Here is a 7356-nt window from a genome sequence, read left to right as displayed (position 1 = left end):
TGAATCGACTATGATATATATATATAACCGAATGAATTATGGTTGTTGGTTACCTTTGGTTAAGATGATTAAATTTTGTTTTATATGTGTTAGTAATGATTTAAAATGAGTTAATAAGTATATTTGAATAAATGTGATATGAGTTGTTGAACATATTTGATTATTGGTTTGGCATTTATATTTATATTTATCTGAATTTTGGTTGAATATAATGCTAATAGTTGTATATATATACATTTGGTCTTGGTTGGAGCTTATATTGAGAGTGTATCTAAGGTATATGATGTTTGTGGAGTTTGTTTTTGTGTCTCAGCCATATGATATATAATGGTTTATAACAATGATATGAATAATTTATGACTTGTAAAGATAGTAATAGTTTAATTTGGTTGACAAGTATATTCGGTGAGATGTGAATTTAGGTAATGAAAATGTTGATTAATGATTTGGCTTTTGCACTTATTTATCTAAGCATATGATGTATCGGTTTGATATATGTATGTATATAAATATGATGTTGAATATATGAATTTGGTTTAAGTGTAGTAAACATGGTTGTTCGATGTGTTTTGGTTGGGGTTTATTATTGACTTATATTTTAATGTATGATATATTTATATATGACTACTTGGTGAAGTTGATAATTTTATATGTATATGTTAACGGATAAAGTACCATGTGAATTGTTTAAATTGTTTGATTTCTACTAAGTATTGAATACCATTGAAATGTTTTCAATATCATTTGTACATTATATTATGATTATTAAAATCATGTTTATTATTTTAATTGAACTTATGCTTTATATATACGAATATGGCTTGTATAAATGTGTGGTTGTTCGGAATTGTGTTTTTTTGTTATATAATGCCTCATAACCCTATTTTGATGATGAATACAGGTTAGGGGTGTTACAGAACTCGAGGGGTCTAAATCCCTCTTTTTCTTACCTCTCTCATGCTCCCTGTTTTGGCCCTTCGCGCGCTTGACCTCCTCGGCGATCTTCGCCTTCTCCATCAGTACAGCAGACTTTCACTCCCTCTATGGAGCAATCAAAACCCTTAGGTTATCCCTCAGCCTATCCTCAAATAGGACACACCTCTCATACTCATTTGCTACCATGCCTCGAGCTTAGCGGCTCAGCCTCAAGAATTCAGCCTCATACTCAGCCACAGATCGGTTTCCCTGAGTAAGGTTTAGAAACTCATGACTCCTAGCATCAACATAACTGGCTCCCACATATTTACCCTGAAACACAGTCTTAAAGAACTCCCAGGTCAAATGTTTAGACTAGTGCCCTCATTAACAATAAGCCACCACTGATATGCCTCATCACGCAACAGTGAGACTGCACCCTTTAATTTCTGCTCTAGGGTGCAATCTAGGTCGTTCATGATCCTCTCCGTGGCCTCTATCCAGTACTCAGCCACACTAGGGGCGACCCCAGTGACATCCCTTAAGACCTCAGCTCCATTGGACCAGAGTCATTCCGTAACCGACCCTCGGCCCCCAGATCCAGTATTGGGTCCAGCGACCCTCTCCAATATCTTTAGCATAGCCTGGAACAATGGGTCGTCCCCAACTATGCGATCTTGAGACCCAGTCTCAGTAGCAGGTGACACTGGAGTCTCACTCGTTTCCAGATTTTGCATGCCACCAGATGACAAGGACTCAGCTCGAGCCCCTGTATGGCCTTACCTTGGCCTCTAATTCCCCGTCCGCGAGTGCCTCGTGTGCTTATTGTCTAATCGCGTTTATCTGTATTAAAAGTTTTATGAAGCAGTATCAGAAGTGTAAAGTTTGTTTTCGTACGTCGCAGTGTCTATCAATGTCTATCAATTTTACTACAGTCTTATTATACACTAACTTAAGTGTTTTTAGAATAACTTAGCATTTTCTCAAAAATCAGTTTTCAGAATACTTACAGAATCGGCGCCGGAGACTCGATGTACCACATACTTAGTAAAACATTTCAATTCATTTTGTAATCAAATATTCAAAATCAAATTTTAAAACCCATAATCCACAACTGAGTTTTACAACCTAGCTCTGATACCACTAAATATAACACTCTAAACCCCATTTAGACGTTATGGCCGGACTGGGTGTTGCCACATGATAATGTGTTGAAACTAAGTTGTTACGATAAAACCGTTTTCATTCCTTTACTCTTATTAACTCCAAATTCGCTTACTACTTAATCAATGGTCTTAAAACTCAATTCGTTGTAGAAGCTTAAGAAATTCTTTAATATATGGAAATCGAGTTAATTAGGTAAATCCGTTCATTGTAGGAAAACCTTTTTTTTGTTTTAGAGAAAATCGTTTGTTCGTTGAGTTTTGCAGTTTAAAAGCCCATAAATAGTTTAAAAATCCAACATAAAGTAAAATAGTCCAAAAGTCCAGTTTACATCAAGGATTAACCCAGAAAAATAATGAAGAATTAAAAATACCGAGGCTAAAGTTAAAATAGTTTAAAATATACGTGGCCACCATCGAATCCTCCGCAGTACTGATCCGTGTCTGGGATTACCTATGCACATTAAACAAAGAGGGTGAGTTTATGTAAACTCGGTGTGTAATCCCATAGAAATCTAACAATAGTATACATTTATATATAGTCTGGGCCTAAGCCCTTATCAGTATCAGCATCGGTATCAGTTATGCATTAGGGCCGTAGCCCATCACAGTAACAGTCATGCACACAGTAACCAGTAACAAAGTCCTACCCAACCAACCACTACACACTATTTCCGTCTAACCCTACACTCCATGTGGGGATTAAATCAACCCACCCATCCCTATAATCTAGATAGTATCGATTGCAGCACAAGTAGTAGTTTGCAGCTGAGTTGCCAGTATATTAGGTTTAAGAGCCTTTCAGTACACTTCTTCCAAATATCATCATCCCCACCCAATGCAATGCAAACATATAATATGTCATGCTTTTATGCAACCATCAATCATATGTATACATACACATATCAGTAATCATGCATCACATATACACAGATCATATGTTTAGGGGTCTAGGTAATGCTTATCAACCCCACAATAGGTTCACGGTTGACTTGGGCGACCCGTGCAACCCTAGGAATCATTTTAGATAAATGGGCTCACATGCCCATGTGGCCCGCCCGTGTGGGCCCACACCCGTGTGGCCCACACGGCTTGTGTGGTTTACCCATGTGCGTTCACATGCTCTTGTGGCCAACACGGCCCAAATCAGTCCAGCCCGTGTGTAGCACACGGCCTGCCTGGCCATCACACGGCCGTGTCCTGTGCGCACGACCTGGCCTCGTCGATTGCACGCCCGTGTTATGTCACATGGCTTACCATACGGGTGACCAGACACCCGTGTGGCATCAACAGTGAGGTTTTCGACTTTCATCAAAACCTCATTTTCTGTGCAATCGGGTACACACCTGGTATCGATCCATTACGATAGCATCCCGTAAAAATGAGCACCTAAAAATTGATAATACAAACTTCTAAAATCAGTCACAAATCTCGATTAAATCGAAATCCCAAAAATAAAAATAGTCCAAAAAGAGCCTTTAACAATAACCCCAAACCTTCGATCGATTCCAACTAAAGTTCCACAAAAGAAGAGCTCTGTCATTAGTGAATCGCTGCTGCCAAAAACCCAAAATTAAACTACTAAAAATCAACAACACAATAACTGTGTTAAGAGGAAAAACCCCTCCTTAAAATGAGTAAAACCTTACCCCCCACTTACCGAAGCACACGTAGTTGAAAGGCCGAAAAACTGGAGTTGCACAAAGGAAATCAACAAAAGAAAAACGAAAGAAGAAAGAAAAGGTAGAGATGAGAAATGATGAGAGAAAAAAAGTCAGTGAGGTTGGAAATTTTCAGCAGAGAGAGGAAAAATTAGCAAAAGAAAAATCAAGGGGTATTCCCACAATCCCTTAATTCTCTCCACTACCCACACTATCAGAATTCCACTTCCATCTGAACTCTCTCTTAGAAATGAAACAAAAAGAGACTCCCCTACTCGCGCGGGGATTCAAACACAAGACCCTTCACACACCAACACTCCACCTAACCACCAGACCAGCAGGCCCATTCTGACATAAGCTTGTCAATAATTAAACTTAAGCCCTTTAGGCCAGGTTAAGGCTTTACCCAGAAAAATACAAAATTTTCCCAAGACAAGGCTTGAACTTAGGACCTCACACACACACTCAGAACACTTAACCACTGAAGTAGATACACAGTTGTGTCAAATTTTAACAGAACATAAATATGCAATTTTGGGGGCGTTATAGGATCACATGGCCGTGTCCCAGCCCGTGTTCGACACCGTGTAACTCCCTAACTTGGGTCACACGGCCTACCACACACCTGTGTGACTAGCTCCTGTACCCTTCGAAATGGTTTCACACGCTTGTATGCCAGGCCGTGTGCTAGGCCGTGCTAAAACTGTAGGGTATACTGACTTATGCCACACAACCAAGTCACACGCCCATGTGCTGGCCCGTGTGGAGCTACTGACTTGATTTCTAAATAAATACCAGGGGACACACGGCTGTGTCACCTAGTGGTATGCCACACAAGGTTGAGACACACGCCCGTGTCTCTGCCCGTGGGGATAAAAATAGGCTATTTTCCAAGCCATTTTTCTCACCCAAACTTGTATCAACATATACATGTCAAATAGCATAAACATAACATCAATAGGAATTCAAACCAATATCAACCAAGCCTATATCATGCTATTCCAATACCAACAACTATAATGCTCTTAACATCATATTTTTCCAATTCAAGACATATCAATATTACCTTCAAGAATTCAACTAATTGGTCACTTTCAAATATGCATTATTTGCCTAATACATAGTATGTTAATTCAATCACAAATTCAAACATTTGCTACCTACATTCCCAATTCTCAATAAGGTATTCACAAAGCAAATATAAACCACATAACAAAAGGCCATTTACACATATAAACACATAACCAAGTATACCAAAATAAGCCAATTCACATGGCTATACACATAACCCAAAACATACATCATTTACAAGCCAAATCAATTGGCTATTTATATTACCAACTTATAAGCCATATTAACCACAACTCCTATATATGCCATACAGCCAAATACACAAGTTCAAAAGTACCAAAATGACAGCTTGATAGTGTGATGAGATCTCTGACAACTCCCAATCTGAGCAAGCTTCGGAATCGCTATAAAACACAGAAAAAGTAAACAGAGTAAGCTATAAAGCTTAGTAAGCTTCGTATGCTTAATAAATAAAGATTACCATTCAACTACAATTTAAGTACTTAAACATCACATAATGCAACTCAATTTAAATCCAAAAGCCTAACACATATTTAATCCAAAGGTTAGACATGAATTTCATAAATTTCTTCGATTCAATGATTATATAGTTCACGTACATACCTGTACCAATTCATATCAATTTCATACTCTTCCAATTCATTGGTATACCCGTTGAACCATTTGGAATAATATTGGATACTTGGGAATCTCACACCCTAAGTGCCAATACATAGTCGAAACCATCTCAATCTCATATCTCATATGTAAATGCTCATCTTGAGCTATCACTAGGTCTGCTTACACAAGCTGACGGTCAAGACGTAGCTACACGGTGCTACTCATACAAGCTGATGAGAATCCGTAACAAATGCTGAAAAACTCAGCCATCGGTAGAATGTATGGACCAACACCCAAAACACAATAACCTCTAATGACATGAAATTTGTATCCTCTCTATTCCTAAGGTTCAACTGGGATTTTACATTGCCAAATCTTCATCGAACATTTCTGTAAAGTCGTATTCACAATTAATGCAATTATAAAGCATTTAAAACACAATTATATTAATTCTTATTAACATACGAACTTACCTCAAATTTACACGGAGAGAATCGAGCTATCAATCCACTATTTTGTTTTTCCCCCGATCTAATTGCAAACTTCGCTTTTCTTGATCTATATATAATCAAAATTAACTTATTTAAATATCATTCTATTCAATTTAACCCAAAAACCATATTATGGCTAACTTACACTTTTGCCCCTTAAATTTTAAATTCTTTTCAATTTAGTCCCTAGCTCATAAAATGAAAAATTCATGCAATTGAGTCCACACCCATGCTAGGGAAATTTCACCTATACTCATAGTAGCCCATATTTTTCATTATTTCACACATTTACCACACAATTTATCACATTTCTCAATTTAATCCCTAATTGACAATTTTATCAAAAATCACTTAACAAATGTTGTTTATCAAACAACAACCATCCATTTTCTATCATCAAACATCAAAACATATACATTGATCAATGGTAAAACCCTAGACTTTTAACAGTTTCACAAATTAGTCCCTAGGCTAGCTAGATTAAGTTGCAACGACTCAAAAAAAGATAAAAATCTTTAAAAACGTATCAAAATCTCATATCTAAATGATGAAATGAAGATGGCCGAAAGAAGCATTCAAAAAATGACTTCTTTCTTTGCATTTTTCAGTTGAAAATAGATAATGGAAGATGATGATAATTTTTGTTTTATTTTAATTAACCTTTATTTGTTAATTTCCTAAATTAACCTTTAAAACATTTAATAATTACACAAAATACCAAGCCATTATCATCCACCAACTCATTAATGGGCTAATTACGACATAAGCACCTCTACTTTAAGGTTCCACAGCTATTAGACACCTTTAGCTAATAGAACTCAAGTTTTGCAATTTACTCAATTTAATCCTTTTTATCAAATTAAGCAAGTAGTTGATAAAATTTGTAGCACCCCAAACCCGGCCCAGAAGTTATGGCCAGATCCGGCATGCCACATCAAAAACGTAAAAAAAAATTTCCATTCTAAGTCCATAAAATCGTACTTGATGTTCAAAAGATTAATTCATTAAGGGTTAAAGTGAATGGAAGTCATGCACCGGTAGGAAACCGGAAAAGAGGTGGTGAGTCCATCGGACCGCTAAGTACCAAGCTCCTTCGGATCCAATCCTAGACATGCATACCGCCATTGCCACACCTTAACGTGATGGATATTTCTAGGAAACCGATTTGATTAAGTCATTTTAGGAAAAGTGATTAATCTTGGAAAATACTTTCATTGCGGAAGCTTTGTTTGTTGTCGTGTTATTTTGAAATCAATTGTTGTTTTTGAAAACGCGCCCTAAAGCTACCCAATTTCAATAGTTAAAATAAGTAATACCTACCTTAGTAATACATATTAAAACCATAAAAAATAATTAAGCGGCCTTATTACATTTAAAACCCAAAACTTCAAACGTAAATAAAAGGATGTCCAGTTCACGTAAGAAAATCAAACT

This window comes from Gossypium arboreum, chromosome 10, assembly GCF_025698485.1.
Source record: "Gossypium arboreum isolate Shixiya-1 chromosome 10, ASM2569848v2, whole genome shotgun sequence".
NCBI classification, from domain to species: domain Eukaryota; kingdom Viridiplantae; phylum Streptophyta; class Magnoliopsida; order Malvales; family Malvaceae; genus Gossypium; species Gossypium arboreum.
This window is presented reverse-complemented; position numbering follows the sequence as displayed.